The 15,853-nt window shown below is 45.3% G+C and overlaps 1 protein-coding gene across 12 annotated transcripts in view; it reads left to right on the top strand.

Moving 5' to 3' along the window:
* Positions 1 to 15,853, top strand: part of LOC120905558 — a 143,554-nt gene that overhangs the window by 38,914 nt on the left and 88,787 nt on the right. The window contains exon 1 of one of the 12 annotated variants that reach the window (XM_040316462.1): positions 4,813 to 4,971. The exons of the other annotated variants lie outside the window; for them this stretch is intronic. The gene's annotated coding sequence lies outside the window, so the exon portion shown is untranslated. Of the gene's footprint in view, positions 1 to 4,812; positions 4,972 to 15,853 lie in introns of those variants that run through there. 12 annotated transcript variants of the gene reach the window in all.

Raw genomic sequence — 15,853 nt, 5'->3', positions numbered from 1 at the left:
ATGTGTGTGTGTGTGTGTGTGTGTGTGAGTGGGTGTGTCACGTGGCAGCACTTTGCCCGCGGATGCAGTCAAACGGTGCCGATCGTTTTATAAATTCAATCTTCATTTATTGTGATCGTTTGACATGGAGCCTTTCGGATGCGATGGCACTGGCGGAGGTGGAGGAGATGGGGAGAAAGGGGGGAGGGGTTTGAAGAAATTGAGCTATTTGTGAAGCAATCGATCAATTCGAGCAATTTGTAGCTGTAGGGAGAGCGATATCCCGCCGGCTCGATTGGAGCGGCAACAAAGGTACAGTCTACATTCAGGCGCTTTAGCCCGCTGCTTCGAATGGGGCGCCTTTGTACACCGCGCGGTATTCGTAACTCGTTTTTCCGATCGCATCAAGATGGATCGACAATACTTCCCCGCCCCCCTCCCAAACGTTCAGACGTTTTGGCGAGTAAACTGTGAGCGAAGGAATTATTCATGTGTGTACGCCCCAGCACTGGTTGGCATGGTTCCGACTGCCGCTGTTTCGGCGTTTGTCTCGTGCTGCACGCGTTGCATAACATGCAGGCGACAGTTTTGCGGATGAGTGGGTGTACTGAGCTGTGTTGCATGTGTTGGCTGCAAGGCTGGCGAGACATCGATAGCGATAGGGCTCGCGTAGATTGAACAGGGGAAAACAAAGAGGTAGAGAAAGTGTGTGTGTGAGAGAGAGAGAGAGAGAGAGAGAGAGAGAGAGAGAGAAATCTAACGATACAACAAAAGGTGTGGACGGCAAAGGCTTCGGCAATTTGTTGCAGCAAACGGAGACTCGCCGCAAACGTTCATCCGTGCGACGTGTGCGACGGGGTTTTTGGAGTTTCACTCCCCCCACTGCCCTGCCCTTTCCTGCTCCATCTGCTACTTCCCCCTTCCCCGCTCCACAAACGGCAGCGCACCACATCAAACGGAACCGAACGAATGATAGCAGCCCGGCAACAACCGGTCTCAACAAGCCACTCGTTCTTTTACAAGCAATTGAACAGCGCAATAAATTTTCGCTCGGTATGACGGGCAAGGTACATCCCGGTCCCTCCCCATAGCACCCCCCCCTCTCCCTCCCCCCTTGCCTGAACTGACGGCCGGAACTTCCAGTTCCAGTTTACTGGGCTGAGCGCCTGGGAGAGCTGTTCGCACTGCTGGCGTCCCTCCCTTGCGTCCAACCACATTTGACATCTTTAGTGGTTTCGCGCGACCAGCAGAACCAAGGCAACAATAGAAGAAGAGGGTGGAGTGGGGGGGGGAAGAAGACGAAGGAAAGAAAATGACGCAATCAAGCATCAGGGTGTGTGGGGGGGCGGCGGCGGACCCGTCGACTTGGCAACGCAAATCATCGAACGCAAAGGACCGGCCCCGTGGATCTCCGATGCCGGCCGATGACATCAACAATGGGGGAGGGGGCGGGAAAAACGGAAAATAGAAACTCGCTACAACGGTGGCGGGAGGGGCGTTTTTTTTTTTTTGCAGGGAAAATTAATTCTTTGCTTCGTTCTTCGTGCGCTTGGCAGCTTCGGGGGGGGGAGGTTGATACCTTCCAATGGCTCATTGACGACGTATCGCTTTCAGTCGATTTCATCCGGCTTTGGATACTTGGGCCGGGGGGGGGGAGACAAAAGAGAAACGTTTCAACTGCTCCAACCAACCAACGGACACTGAGCACAACAGCAACAAAAATAAATGAAAAATAGAAGAAGAAAAAAACACTTCTCGTACCGAGAGCTTTGAGTATTAAGCTATTTTCGTTATTTCATGTTTTCTTCCCTTGGTTGGCTTTTTTTGTGCGCTTCAGTTTTCTTAGATCACACATACACACACACACACACACACCGACACATACTTCAATTGCTGACCGGAGTGTCCGGTTCCGTGTCTCACAATGACAACGGTTCCCGCATCGCTGCATAGCACCCACCACCACCAGCAAAAGTCCAAATCCAACTCCAAGTCGCTCAAGCTCAGGCAGATTGCCTGACGAAGAGCGTCACTGTTTCTCTTCTGTCTGCTGTTCTGCTTGCTTGCTTGCTCCGGACGGTTTAAAAGCAACGCTTCGTCGATGCAGGGTGTTTGCATGGGTGCGGTTTTGATCGGCCCGTTTCGGACGGATGGGGGAGGATACGATTTCCGTTCCCAAGCTGGAAGGCTTCTCAGCCCAAAATGAAAATTGGAAACCGGGCTGGAAATCGGAAACCGCTCGGAAGATAGGGCCATTGAAAGCCGGGCACTACAAACGGATGTACAGCAGCGGCCGGCAAGCAAAGATGGCTGGGTGGAAGGGGGCGGTTCTGCCAGATGAACTATTACGCCCGGGCCGGGCATTTAGTGCGGGTTAGGGATTATTGAAGATGCATTTAAAATGTGTGTGTGTGTGTGTGTGTGTGTGTGTACGTATTTGCAAGGCACCATTACCCGTGCAGAGTTGTAACTCTGGATGTACCCTTTTTTGTTGAGCTTATTGCGTTTATGGGGAAGGGTTGAGGTGTATATAACTGGCTTTTTTTTTATTTCTTTGGAAATTCCCAGGATATTTCCTGCCTTATGACTTATGAGCTGGAGGCTTTTATCGGGCTTTGGGTTGGCTTTCTTTTTGGTGTGATTCTGTAGTAGGCTCGGCTCATCTCAGAATCTTGTTTTGGTAGCGTTCGTGTTGGATTGGGAAGGTTTAGAAAGCAGAGCCAAATTTTAATATATCATAAAAGATATATGAAGCAAAATGGCTATGTATGAGAACTTATTTAACTGTCAAGGCAACTGTCAAATAAACAATTTACATCCAAAATCGACTTACAAATTAAGACAATCAATACACACGATAATAGATCAAAATTATGATTTATCACTTGAACTCGATGCAATGGCACCCTTTCTCGAGAATAATGTGTGACGTTAGAACGCACACCTCTATTATACTGTGACATTTCTTAAAATAAAATCATCAAACCTCGAGTTAGTGTGCCATCTTGTTCAGTTAAAGTGAGAAATTTGGGAAAAATATTTAAACGGTATTATATTTGTTTTAAGTGACAAATGCTTTTTCCTACTTTAATGTACAGCTTAATTCAAGCTACCATTTCATCTCAGAGCCATGGCACACTTTCTCGAGTACAATGTGTGGCTTAATATTACTCTTAGTAGGTGTATTGATTTTATGGAACAATGTCACTTAGGTTCGAAAAAGTGTGCCATCTTTCCCACGTAAAGCAACAAAGGACGAGAAACGCCTTTGCTATTTTTCAATCACATATCAAGAGAGTCCCAATTCTATTTGGCTTACAATCAAGGTGCTCCTTCATGTCTAGTATACGTTTTTACAACACTTCTTCAATAAACGCCAAAACTATTCGAGAAAGCGTGTCAACAGTTTTAGAAGCTCATTTTATTATTTAAAGCGCTGTAAACAAACCTGCTGAGTTTATATTCACAGGCTACGTTCTCAACCTATCATTTGCTGCCAAGCGCCTGAAAGGTATGCAAAAATAAGATTCCATTTTTTTTCTTCAAAATTAACTATTCCAAACCTTAAAAACCCCCTGTAATGATGTTTAGCTCGGCTCAAACTGCTCAAAACACCTTATTTGCATAACCTTTCGTGTTGTTGAAGCCGGCTTTTCACGAATTTCCACACGAACACACAGCTCACATGTTGTTCGAGGGGATCGTTCGAAACGCACAGTAAGACCGGGCTTAAGGGCTGTCCAGTCAGGCCGTCACAAAGTCTCGCAGTATACAATCGTTCAGGAAATATTTTCTCCTTCTAAAAGCTGTCAAGAACCCGCCGAACCACATACACATACACACACACATAAGCGATACGACCGTAACCGCAAATATAAATTATAAATTGATTTATCCCGCTTTCCCGACCGGCCCGGGTCCGGGTGACAAGGCAAACCGAACAAAAATATCTTACCGCGTCTCGCCCTCCCCAGGCTCTCTCATCTTGCTCGAAGGACTAAAACCCTTTTTCCGCTTCACGTTTAACCTTTCCCAGCGAATATTTTCCGTTTGCGGGCAGGGGGCAATGGTAACGGTTTAGGGATGATGTTCGGAGGAAGCCGGTCGTTATCCTGTTGATGTAATTATTTATTTACTATCCCAACGGGGACACCGAGAGGTGGGTTGGGTTGTTTTATTTGGTTTTGCTCCATTTCTTGATTTCCAACCTTTTAGCGAGATACACACACACACACACAGAGACCGGAGATTTAGTGGGCACTAACTCCGACGGTGATAAGTGTAAACATTGTTGCGGAAAAGTGTGTAAGCAAAGGTGGCAACGCACGGTGACATTATGGTTCATCATTCTGCGTGACTGCCTTGAACTCTTTTTTTTTTGTTATCTTTTGCTGCTGGAAATCATCAACCGGTGTTGTTTTAATGTATCTTTTTTTTATGTATTTCAGGGCACTTTGTTTAAGCAGGTTGAAAAGGGGCGGACGAGTTTTGTTGTGCCAGCGAGTTTTCGGTTGTAATGGGTACAATTATCCCTTTCCAAAACCTCCAGCAAACTAAAGCCACAAATATAAAAACAAAAAATAAACCCCAGCCCCGGAAACTGCTGAATACTAACCGGATCTTTTCTTTTCCCTTTCTCTCTCTCTCTCTCTCTCTCTCTCTCTCTCTCTCTCTCTGTTCTCTCACCCTGCTCCTGCGCGCATCATCCTTCATTTTATGACCTGCTGCACTCTCTCGCACCTCCATTTCCCTACTTTCCGTTCCCATTTCTTCCGTTCCAGGTAGGTCGGCTAGCGTGTGTTGCCTTTCCAAACAGCTTCTTCTGACGGTCGTCCCGTCGTGCTCGTGCCGGTGTGCTGCTGGTGATAATTTTCTATGCCACCTTCCTGGTAGCGCTCACGGCAGTGGTGGAGGTGGCCGTGGTCCTGCAGACGATTGAAGCGATACAGCCAGTGAACGCTGCTGCCCGTCGGCGGCCGGTCAGCAACGGGGGTGAGTCACCAGTGTCTCCAGTGTTTCTTCTACCAGCCGTTCCCACCCGACACTCAGCAAGCCCGTGTTTAAGTATGCACGGCCGGAGGAACATCTCTTTTTCTCCCGGGAGTGTGTGTGTGTGTGGGTGAAATTGTAAAGGTCCTGCTCAAACCCCGCGCACAGCGAAACGTGCTCAAGCAGGAATTAATCATTTAGCTGCACTGCTGCTGCTATCGGTTTGGAAAATGCCCAACAACATGCTTCACTCTCCTTTCGAGTTGGGCCGTATGTGGGCGGTATAAAATGCCTGTCGATTGCATTTTCGCGCATAATGGCGTGTGACGGTGACGTCCACTCGCGATGCCACTTGAAGTATCGCATCGAAAGCTGAAGTACCCGCACCAGGGAACAGGCAGGCATGTTGCGAAATATGTTTTTTGCCAAGTGGCGATTGGGCGATGTACTACAGCGAGCTTTTACACATTTCCTGTTGCCATGCGCATGGAACAGTTTCCTCTTTTTTCAATATTATTTATGCGAAATTATTAATTATTAATTTAGGTTCAGTTTAACCAATAACTCTGGTACTCTGCACATGTTTTGTATCTTCAAAAGAGTTTTTTTTTTTTCATTGAGCAAAAATGACAGTTGATGTGGTACAACCATTTTGTAACGAATATAAAGAGTCCCAAAGAACATGTTTTTAATATTACACTATATTGCATTTAAAATATGATTTATTTTTCCTTGTTTTGAAATAATTTGACTTAACGCATAAAAGCCGAAAAATCCAACACTTTTTGACAGTCTCGTTGCGCTCGCTGCCTCTTCAATTTACCAAAATTGACTTTTTTCCATATCCATACATTACGTAACGCTCGCAGAATACCTTCGAAATGTACTACTACACCTTTGCTACACTAAGAAAAGAAGAGGAGACCTCCTATTTTCTTTACCAGGCGTTACGTAACTTATGGATGACCCATTTGATAAAAAAAATACACAAAAACAAAAATACAAATTATGGCAAAAAACGTATTTTTTTATAAGAAGAGGAGTCTTCCTATGCTCGTAAACAAGCGTTACGTAACTTATGGATGACCCTTATGCTAAAAATTTACCAAAAAATTAAGCAAATGGTGCCAAAACGCGCCGAATTATTAAAGTTTTACACACAACCCGGAGTCAAATTTGCTCAATGGTTTTCGCACTGTTATTACTTTACACGCATCGCTTGCTACGAAATCCCCAATCGCTTCCAATTAATCATCCAAAAAATCTTTTATTAATGATTGTCCTTGCCGTACGCACACACACACACACACACTCACAGGCTCTTACGTAAGCCTCATAGTTGCCTGGTGCGATGTTTTTTTCTTCCCCGGCACAAATTTCATCCCAGTACGAATATCACTGATTAACGACTCTCGCCAGTCCATTTTTCATTTTTCTGCCCATGCAGCATAAAGAAAAACCACTACCGAAATACACCGAACTCCCCGGGAGCGGGGGGAAAGGGTTTATTAACATGCATCGTTGAGCACTGCACACGCACAGCCCGGTACTTCCCTTCATTATCCGGCGGAGGAAAAATAACAACTCCAGGCCCGGGGAAAGGTTATTTCCCGCGCAACGGTGTGCCAAACCGTACCAAGTCAGGGTCAGATCACCGTGAGGGTGGCTGTTTTTTTTTTTTTGTTTGGGGTTGTTGGTCCACTACTGTCGTCACCGCGCGGTGCCGGTCGTTTAAATGGGTTGCGTTCGTTTTCGCCCGGTTCGTCGATTTGTGTCGATTGTCTGTGGAATTGAAAAGCGTTCGAGCCGCTGCCTCCCGTTTCGGAACGCACCACGCCCACGTCGGCTCGTACAAATTACATAAATTATGCATGTAAGCCTTACGACAAGTTGCAATGATAAACGGCTCTGTGCAGCGCGGTCGGTGAGTTTGACGCAAGGGTTTTTTTATTCTGTTTTTGGGTCGTTTGTGTTCCTTTTTTTTGGTTGTTGCCTTGACTGTACTTTGTGACACTCTTTTATGGTTATTATATTTCAGCGATTTTACCCAACAGCCGGCGGGAGTGCCGTGCGCTCGATCGTAAAGTTTGTGGACGCGGGAGGATGCTCGCAAAGTCACTATTATGAATGATAATAAAGTGGGTGTGTGTTTGAGATTCAAAATTGGTAGCGTGCGAGCGCGTATGAGAACATTGTGTGTATCGTTTATGCTTTTTTTGCTGCCAAATAAATCACCAACACACACACACACACACACACACGGACACACATGTCGGAAAAGGATGCAAATAATAACCCAAAGTGGAGAAGCAAAAAAAAAACAATACACAACACCACAGCAAGCAGAGCCCCTGGTTTGGCTTAATAATTGGAATGAGGGGCGAAAATAAAATGATTCCGCGTGTTCGAGCGTCCTCCACCCCCTGGATTCGTGGTTAGAAAAAGCGGCAGGATGGAATCAAATCGGATGCGACAAAACAAATAAAATGAAGATGGATATTTTCCTGCGCGACCTGCAGCGTGCTGCAGCTGTTTTTGCAGCTCCCGAGAGCGAGCGCTCGCGCGCTATCGAGCCCGTGCCTTGGGGGCGGTTTGCGGTGTGCCTACCTTTCAGGGGCGCGCCTGTTTGCGTACGGTCCCAAACCCCGGTCGCACCTGTGCCGCGTCTGTTTATTACTGGTACGCTGGCTGGCTGGTTGTTTGTTGTTTTACTTTCAAATTTAATATTTTCATTTATATTTTATGCGCACAGGGGGGCTTTTGCTGCACCGGCTACTACCGCACGCAGGCGGAGTGTGTTTGTTTGCTTGTGTTTTTTTTTTGTTTCCTGCACCGGCACTAACTGCACTCCTGCACGCAGGCGGAAGTGTGTTTGTTTGCGGTAGTTGTTGTTTTTTTTTTCGCCCCCTGTTTGCATCCGCATTGATGGTGTTGCACACACAAACATACCAACAACAAAAAAATCCCTCTATTTGACTACTATTGCCGCCAGCGGGTTAGTGGAATGTCGTGTTGTGTGGTTTTGGACACGATTTGAATTATTATTTAACTTTAATTCTCGCCCCGTTTGGCCCCGTGTGCGGTGCTACCGCGAAGTTGCGGTGAAACGTTCTTATTTAAACAATGTGAAATGTTTATTTATTTTCCCTAGCGCTTGTTCCCGTCCTCCACCCTGCAGTAATACTCCCGCAAAGTGCCCCTTCCTCCCCCAAAAACACGCGGTGCGAATCTTCGCCACACTCAAAGCAATTCGCACCGGCGGCACAATAACGACGGCGGCAGCACGGACGAAAGATTCGCGCTGTGATGATCGTAAGCTGTCGATGATGCGAAGCGATTGCTCAATGTCTTGCGGCGGCCCCACGGCCTCCTAGGTCACACGAAGCAAATCGCTGTAAATAATACTTTGCTTTACGATCGTTCTGCCCCCAGTGATGGTGGTGCGAACGGAAATCGTCCCTTCCCCCCGCAATGGGATCAATAGCGAAGGACCGCACCGGGCACCGCACAATGGTCACTGGGAAAAAATAGAAACTATGAGTGCAATGCTATCATAATAGTGTAGAAAAAATATTAAATAATAATAAATAAATAAATATTGAGTTATTATAAAAATTAAAGGAGTTCAAGTAGCAGTAACATTGTTTTTTTTTTTTTGAACGCTAATAAAGCAAAAAAGCCCTCAGAATATGTTGTTTAATCAGACTCAAGTCAAATTTTATTTTCACTCCAAAACAAGTGTATCCAACTCGTTTAATGAATTTATCGAATTTAAATTAATTAAATTAATTCATTATTTGCTAAATTAAATCAAACTGTTCATAGAAATATCACAAAATATAAAAAAAACTATAAACTAATAACAACAATAACAATAATAATAATAATAAGAAAAATACGAATAATAATAATAATAATAATAATAATAATAATAATAAAAATAATAAAAGTAATAATAATAATAATAATAGAAATAATAATAATAATAAAAATAATAATAAAAATAATAATAGTAATAATAATAATAATAATAATAATAATAATAATAATAATAAAAATAATAATAATAATAATAATAATAATAATAATAATTATAATAATAATAATTATAATAATATTAATAATGATAATAATGAAAAAGTGATAAATATAATAAAAATAATGATAATAACAACAATGATTAAAAAATAGAATAAAAGAAAACAACAACAATAATAAAAATATCAATAATACTAATAATAATAATAATAATAATAATAATAATAATAATAATAATAATAATAATAATAATAATAATAATAATAATAATAATAATAATAAAAGAAAAATAAAGCAGAGAAAGAGGAAATAAATAAACCAAATAATAAATAATGAAAAAAAGATAATATTACCGAATATCCAGACAACATAATAACTCGGCGAGTACCCGGTGGATAAAATAATTTAAAAAAAAACATAAAATAAATAAAAACATAAAATTTTCAATACATTATAGAAAACATTCCTCACAGAACAAACTAACTTAAAAAAAAAATATGAAACATTTTAGGGTATCCCGGGATTTTTTCGTTGGTTGTCTTACGATTTGTTGCCAGTTTTCCATTTATTTTTGAATCGTTGGCTCAATTCATTGGAATCATTTCCTTGGAAATCAACCCCCATTTATAAAAAAAAAAACTGAAAAACCGTTGAATAAATCATGGAAAAGTTCAAAAAAAAAACTGCGGGAAACATGCAAAAGTTATCGAGAATCAATAAAAAAAAAGCTTGGAAAACTCCTGTATAACTAGAAATTCCAGTCTAACATTGGAATAATAGTAGCTCGCTTCGCCCCAAACCCAACTATTTGCCATCAATGAACTAAAGTTTTAATGTTTTACTTTGTTGTACAGTTGATGCAGTGTCAACGAAATAATAAGTATTCCTCCCCGCATTGCTGCACCATCAAATTATCCACTGTGCGGGTGCGCGCTCGTAGCGCATATTATTTGCTTGGAAAATATACAATCCAGCCATAAAACCAAACGTCCCTCCCGCGATACACGCGCACTCTCGCCCCCCCCCCTTTTGCATCGTAAAGCTTGGAGGGGAAAATGAAGGAAAATATTCCATACCGCCCCCCCCCCCCCCCCAAAACATGTGGTAGCGTCACTTTTATCGCCTGCGATGTATGCAATATCCGCGTGTGCGAATTGCGAAAAACGATCCCGGATACGGTGCTGGGGGGGAAATTGATCCCCCTCCCCGCCAGAACCGGGCCACTTTGCACCGCCATTTTAATGAGTTTGTTTACCGACTTTGGCTAATAATGTGGGGTAGTGCGTGGGGGACCCAAAATCTCGGTACATGTTTAGCCTGTGCCTATAAATGGAGCGGACCCGTCGCTGCCGTTTGCGACAGGGTGCAAGACAATCTTAACTTTCTTCAAAAATTGTGAATCAAAGAAGAGAGAGAGAACCGCAGGGAAGGGTATTTTGGCAGCCGGAGCGGAATTTATGGCGGCCGCGCGCGCCCACTCGTACACTTTGGCGGCAATTGTGGGAATGCTTTTGTGTGTGTGTGTGTGTGCGCGCTCCTGTGCCGCCTCTCGCTACCCGAAACCCTCGGATGTGTTATTATTTCGATTTCCTTCTTTTTTTTTGTCGCGTTGTTGCCACTCCCGACGACACGTAATGGAGCTTGCCGCACTGTTAGCTGCGTTATTTGTGCCCCGTTTTGAATGTGTAATGAATTCCCCGCTCGGTGGCAGCAACAGCAAACCAGCATACAAGCCGGGGGGGGGGGGGAGGGGGGGGAGGGAATAAAAATTGTCGAACGTCAGTAAAAATCGCAACGGCTGAGACGCTGGTGAAGATTTTTGTTATTTCCGAATCGTTTCATTCCCAGGCTGGAATGTTTCCCGCTTTCTTCTCTTTCTATTGCTTTTTCTCCTTCTCTCTCTCTCTCTCTCTCTCTCGCTCTCTCTCTCCCTGTTAACTCCACTCCCACCTTGGTGTAATATCGGATGACAAAAAGAAAAGAAACGAAAGCAAACACACGCCCGTACCCATTTCCTGGAAGCGCTTTGATAGCTTTGCGAAAATGTTTGCATACCTTTCAGGCGTCAAACACGCCCGCGCGCGCACTTCCCCTGAAAACGGCTACCAGCGTGCTGTGAAAAGATCCTTCACATACTTCACACAGAGCGTGCGAGCAGCAACAAACGCACCAAAGAAGACCAAGGCGCCTGTGAGGCAAAGTAGCGCGAAGCAGTAATAATCTAATCGCACACACATCGTACCCGTCCACCGGTGGGGAGGGATTTCGCATCGTTTTTGCCCCTTTTTCTGCTTCAAAAAAAAAAAAAAGAAACAGCGCGTGAGCATCTCTCTTTTTAGACTCCTTTTTTCCAACTGACTCCTCCTGATTCAACCTTGTCATGAATGGTGGGCGAGTTTTAACGTTCCCTCCCAGAGCCCTTCGCCGGCATTATTTGAAACCTGTCCCGACCGTGCGCTATTCGCCCGCCCCGGTTCAAATCAGCTCGCTTGCGACCGTCCATCCATCGAGCTGACTGACGAAATTGCTCGCGCCTTGCTGACAGTAAAATTCGTCTCACCCATCGCTCCCACCTACCAACATGCAAAAACGGACCCTTTTACTGAAGTTTAAAGCTCGTGAAACGCCCGCACACACAGCCAAAGTGAGGGCGAGAATGCTGATTGTTCTAAGATAATGGGGCAAAGCTCGGCAAGAAGCGGACGAAGCGAGCCAATCGCAACGGGGCAAAGTGCGCCCTGCACCCACGCAAGCGTGCACAATCACGCGCGTCAACCTTCCAAAACCAAATGAAATGGAATGTGTCGTCGGCGTCGTCGTCGTCGGATGAACCTTTGTGCAGTTGTGGCAACAACAACAACAGCAAAAAAAAAAAATAGAAAAGAAAACGGAAAACAACTCCCAGCTGAAGTTTTATCGTTTGAAGAATCCCGCTAACGAGAATCATTACTGCCACCCTCCCGCTCGAAAGGCAGCACAGTCGGACCGTTTGGTGTTTTGTTAGTCAGTGTCAGTCTGTGTGTGTGTGTGTGTGTGTGTGTGTGTGTGTGTGTGTGTGTATGTAGGGAGAAGTGCTTTGCAAAAGTTCACAAAAGCACATTCGCACTATCTTCACTTCACGGTCGTCGCCTGGTGCGGTCGCTTTCGGAGGTTGATTTTGAAAAGCGTTTGTGTTTATTTGTTGACCTCTTCTTGTTGCTTTCCTTCCCTCAGGCCACCACGGGCACGGATTTCCCGTATGCATATGCACTCCCGTCGTGCGAGCTTTTCCTGCCACCAGGGAGTGTTTTGGGGCAGTAGTAGTGAAGTCGTTATGGAAAACTGCGCTTAACCGGGAACAGCGAGGTGTACCGAAAAGTGTACCGACTGAGCTAAAGCAAATATGCATGCATTTCTATGGAGAACGCTTAATCTTTAAGGGCGATAAGTAAAGATTACATCTCGGCAGGCGCTGTGCAGGGCTTGGGAAGGGGAACAGATGCGCCGAACGGTTTCTATTTATTGCTCCATGAAATAATATTATCTGTTTTCCCTAATGCTTTGTTTGATTTGAAGTATCTTTTAGACAAAAAAAATCAAAATTATGATTCATACTTTACAATTTTGACGTTAATATCAAACACAGTTTACAGTTTGTTCTATTTTTTTTTATAAATAAATTTAATATTTTTAATATACATTGGTTTCCAGGAGCTCTAACAGCCTTGGGACACTTGATTGACTCTTTCTTACGTGAAATGAACTTAATGCAATAGGAATTGGTCTCTATAGCATCCTTGTTGAACAAATCTAACTTGACTTTCCATGGATGGAAAAAAAGGATTCCATAGAGTCCAACTATCAACTTATGAAGTTCACTTCCCATTAGAAAAGGTCAAGGAAGTGTTCCACAACTATGAGAACCCCTGGAAAACCCTGTTACATAAAATTTTTGGGACTTTTCTGATGCTTTCTGCAAACCAGTTTCTTCATTTTCATCCTTTTCTTGTAATAAAATTTGGTGTTTACCAAAATTGTTCACAAATATCAAAGAATCGCTTCAATTGCATTCCTCCAGACGCTGGACGAGGCCACCGAAGGATAAACCGCCTGATAAAAGACATTTTGTGCGGCAAATTGCATACTGTTAGGCGCTTACCGGGGCCGCTTACCGATCAACCCACACAGATACACCCAGCACACAACGGATCGCGAAGCTTTTGCCAGCTAAATCCTCATAATAGACACAACTGATCTTTCTCGTGAACTGCCTGCTACCCTTCTGCCTTCTTCCCTCCCACAAATACCCAATATAACCGACCGTGGTGGCCGTGGCAGCGATAAGCGGGGGACGGAAATTAATTGCAATTTACTAGCGTGATGCATCGGGGATCATTGGGACCGGGCGTCTTTCGCATCCTACATGGTCCTGTTCTACCTATGAGCAAGATTGTGTGTATGCGTGTGTGTGTGTGTGTGTGTGTGTGTGTGTGTGTGCTGTTGGACGGAATTTCCCCGGGAAATTTCAGCGCGATGTCAAGCGAGCAGTTCGATCCAAACGGCGGCCGAAGCAAACGGCGTATCGTTTGTCAGCATTAGAGATGCGCGTAAAGTCTCTCCACCTTCCCCCTCCCCCTCCCCCTACTCCATTCTCCTTCCAGACCCCCACGAGACCATGGGGTGTCAATTTTCCATTTCTAGCTTCTTCTTCTTTTTTTTGCAAGGGAACTAAACTGAGAACTCTGAGAAAAAGAAACCGTGGGATTTATGGCAATTGAAAGCGATGGTACCAGTGGGGCCAAGGGCAACAAGCACTTGGGGGTACGGTATGGTAAACCTTCCTGGCAGGCGGCGGACCGCGTAATTTGGCTCGAAAGCGCTCAACACGGGCACACCGCTACGCGTTACAAGAGAGGGTGCCAAACTAGAAGCAACGAAACAACAAAAAACTCGAGCAGTATTCACACCTTCTCAACGGCGCAGGCGAAAAATGCTTCCCAACCGCCCCCCCCTCCCCCCCTTGGACAGAAAAGAGGCGAGAGCACTTTCGTTTTAAAATTACAAAATGGCACGTAAAACGCTTACTCGGAATGCAAATGAACAGCGCTCAGTGCAAGAAGTGGCAGCAGTTAGGAAGTCATCTTGCCGCCGAGCGAGCGAGCAAGATCGAAATCGCATTTTGCATTTTAGCCAGTATGGTGCTGTGTATGCAGCACTAACACACACACACACACACACACACACACACACCCACATAATAGGGACCACTCGCTGTTGGCCTCGGCAGGGTTGGCGGCACTTGCCGCGAGGCACGTCTTGGCGTGCAGGTTCGTCGCCTGCCGCCCGTCGTGCGTCGTAACGCACCCGTAACAATTGTTGGCTGCGTCTCGGAGGGGAGGGGGGGAGCACAGGGGGCCCTGACGGGGTGCTTTCGAATTGTAAAAGATTACCATATCACAGCGGCAGCGGACCCTACACACAGGCAGACGCCGGCGATGCAAAACAGGTGCGAAACTACTGCTGCTGCTGCTGCTGCTGCTGATGTGGGCTCCAAAACTGCATAAACTGGGGAATGCAAATCATGCACACACACACACACAACCGCAGCAGTGTCGGTGGTCGGTTGGCAACGATGCGCAGTGTGTTACGGCGACCAAGAAACCAAGAAATGGTAAGCTGGGGTAAGGTGTCGATTTTTCCTGTTCTTTTTTTTTTTTCCTAGTCCATTCGGGACGCGCACTGTTTGTGACACCCGATTTAACATATTTTGGAGTGCGGGCGACGGGAACGGAACGGACCAAATTGATGCAATATGAGGAGAGAGACAGAGAGAAAGACGGGTTATAGCAAACGATCAGCAGCAGCAGCAGTTGGCACCAAGCGGCGAACTGTCGCACGTCCGCAATCCCGTAGCAAATCGAGCAATCGAGAACAGAATGGGTTTTTTTTTTTTGGGTTAGTTGTTTGGTTTCCTTTTTTTTCCTAAGACGGTTGTAAAACCTTAAAATGGAAAGCGCGGGGAGCAGCAGGGTGGTTTGCTCGATAAAAAATAATAATCTAACATGCTAGCAGCGCACTAAAAGCTCTTGAAGAAGGAATGGTGGCAAAGCGTTGCTCCAAAAACTGTCCGAAAAGGGTGAGAAAATGATGCGCGCAATGATTCGCCATTGGGTGGCACACTTTACGACATTCACCTTGGCGCCCGGGAATGCCATCAGAAGTTCATCGTGCAAGCACGTGAAACCACGCAGCCTTTTTGTGTTTTTTTGTTTTGCTCTTGGCTTCGACAATTTATTACCCCCTAACGCCGGCTCCTGGCCCTGCCCGGCCGGGGTCATCGACAGGGCGAATGCCGAGTGTGGGGGGGGGGGGGGGGGGAGGGCGAATTTATACAGCCTTGCTAACCTCCCCGAATGACCCCGCGCCGCGCATGTAGACTTTTATAAGCGCCTGCGACGTATGCAATCCCGCGTGTCGTGTGTGTCTGGCTCCTTGGGCTGTTCCCCACAAGAGGCTGTTCCGTCGCTTTTCGGGTTCTGCTTAGAATCGCCAACGTACGCACTCATGCACACACACACACACACGTGCGCCCACACACAATCCACGCTACATTAAACATTCAATTGAGTGAGAAATGGAAAGAAATGTTACCCAATCTCACCAATTCCTGTGTGCCCTTCCAGTGTGTGTGTGTGTGTGTATGTTTGCTACAGCTTAGCTCCTCTCTAGTGATGGGAAAAATGAAGTTTTTGTCGGAATCGATTCCGGCTAGCTACGCAGTTTTCTGGAATCGATTCCGGATGGTAGGTCCGGAATCAGTTTCCGGAATCGATTCCGGAATCGGCTCCGGAATCGGATTCGAATCCGG

This window comes from Anopheles arabiensis, chromosome X (genome assembly GCF_016920715.1).
Source record: "Anopheles arabiensis isolate DONGOLA chromosome X, AaraD3, whole genome shotgun sequence".
NCBI classification, from domain to species: Eukaryota; Metazoa; Arthropoda; class Insecta; order Diptera; family Culicidae; genus Anopheles; species Anopheles arabiensis.
Note: the sequence above shows the minus strand (reverse complement) of the source record. Positions and strands in the feature narration are given on the sequence as shown.